Raw genomic sequence first — 2,199 nt, 5'->3', positions numbered from 1 at the left:
CTCTGGGGTCATTACAACTCTCAGTTATTACAACTGACTTCTTTCTTTGAAATCCTCCTCTAAGAGGCTGACAGCATTTCAAGAAAGTATTTAAATTTCTCAATAAAATAGTTTATCAGAATTTTGTTTCTTTTTACAATAAACAACAACTGCCATACTATCTTTTACCATAGTAAAATTCAACGTTTACATCCTCTGGGGTCATTACAACTCTCACCAGAAGAATGATTACTACGGTTCAATTCCAGATATGCGATGCCATAAGCACATAAGTTAACCAGTGCGCTTCCCATTCTATGTCTCATCAGACGTATGCTCACCTCCTCTTCCTTGTATTTGTGTACCAGTCTCCAATCTCCAACAATAGCTGCTCTCTAGCACATTCGTTGTTGAACCTGCACATCGAATCCTCTACAGTGCAGACGCCCAATAAGCCCATCACTACCTTCGCATGGTCATAAGGGCTTAATGGATTTAAATCGGTTGGGGTTAAGATATACATGAGATCAGCCAACCACTCTGTGCAAGTAGCAGTTCCTCTCAACGCCACCACAATGTCCCTACATCCAAGTCGCTTAATCTCCTTCTCCTCCTCTGCAACTGCAACGTAGCCAATCCAGTTAGATCGATGTCCTTCCAACTTATTCCTTCCAGGAATGTTAATTCCCGGCGTGGCGTAGATGTATTTTGTAACATGGTAACTGCAACTCTCCATCCCCAGGTCACCGAGTAGGCTCCTACGACCATATTTGGAGAACCCATGAAAATTAGACCCTGGCTCCATATCAAAGGCTTCATAACAAGGTCGCACGAACAACCCATGTCTAATGATTTTTGAGAGAAGAAGTGGATGCAGTGGATTCAATCTTCCACTCCAATTGTGGAACCCTTGTATTTCTTTCCATAAACTCACTAGTTGTACACGAGCATCATCCCTTCTTTTCTTCTTTTCTGATAACCACCGATCCCGAGTTGGGTCTTCTCATGATGTGGGTAAAATATATGATAACCAAACACTACCTAGAGCTTTGAGAAACAGATTCTTCTCTGGTTATACCTGAATTCTACATGAGAGTTCTAACTGCAAGCATAATCAGGGATAGATTGTTACCTAAAAATTATCTACAGTGGAAGACTTTTCTGGGCCGTCGGAAAAGACAGTGAGAGAGGAGAGTGGATGAATTGGGACATAACGCCATGACGAGTATTGTCCGGAAATACTTCAACTAAGCAGCCAAGTAACGTAGTAATCATCGTTCAAAATTCAATCGAAACTTTCCAACACGTGGGATGTGTTTGTTTTTAGACTCTTACCGTTAAAGCTGCCATGGAAATGTTCCAAAGTTGCAGTTGGAATGAGTTGTTTTCCGCATATTTAGGTCTCGCATATACAGGACAGATTTAGATTATATAAAACTAGAGTTGGTATGAAACCAATAAATTAAATTGTTTGCAATGTATGAATTTATGATAAATATCAAACATAATACATTTCAATTTTTAATTTTTTTTTTAATTTATAATATCAATTAAATTATAGTTTATTTTAAATTATTATTATTATTATTAATTATAAAAAGAATTTATATGTGTATATAGTGGAAAAAGATTCTTATTCGTAAAGATGTATTGTCATTAACTAGATTTTGTTATATCATGGATCAATACCATGGCTTATCAATAAACATGTTCAAAAAATATAACTCATTTCATATGACATTTTTTTTAATTAATCAATTTAATTTAATTAAAATTATGAAAACCTATAACAAAATAGACATACATATTAACACAACTAAATGGCTAGCAAACTATAAACTATAATAACTATCAAAATACTTATTTGAATATACATATCACATTGCTAAAAAGTAAATCATAAAAACTATTTAAATTATATTATAATTATTATTATTTATAAAAAAATTAATAGGTAACTTAAACACATATACATTTATTATTATATTATTTTTTTTTGTAAGCTAAGGTAAAATTCTATTACTGAAATTGGTATTTATTATTATATTATTACTATATATAAAAAGAAGTAATACGTAACTTAAACACATATACATTTAAAAAAACAAGAAACAATAAAAACAAGCTAAATTATATTTTTATTTCAAATTATTATTATTATTATTATTTTAAAAAATAAATATATAAATTGAACATATATACATTTAAAAAAACATGGAA

General features: G+C 32.1%; 1 pseudogene; it reads right to left on the bottom strand.

Annotated features, from left to right (window-relative positions):
* Positions 1-316: 316 nt before the first annotated feature.
* LOC149237194 (galactolipase DONGLE, chloroplastic pseudogene) lies at positions 317-784 on the bottom strand (annotated as a pseudogene).
* Between the last annotated feature and the right edge of the window lie 1,415 nt (positions 785-2,199).

This window comes from Pinus tabuliformis, chromosome 8 (assembly GCF_031772625.1).
Source record: "Pinus tabuliformis cultivar Carrire ecotype Pingquan chromosome 8, CPIR1, whole genome shotgun sequence".
NCBI classification, from domain to species: domain Eukaryota; kingdom Viridiplantae; phylum Streptophyta; class Pinopsida; order Pinales; family Pinaceae; genus Pinus; species Pinus tabuliformis.
The sequence above is the reverse complement of the archived record's forward strand: the minus strand, read 5'-3'. Positions and strand labels throughout refer to the sequence as shown.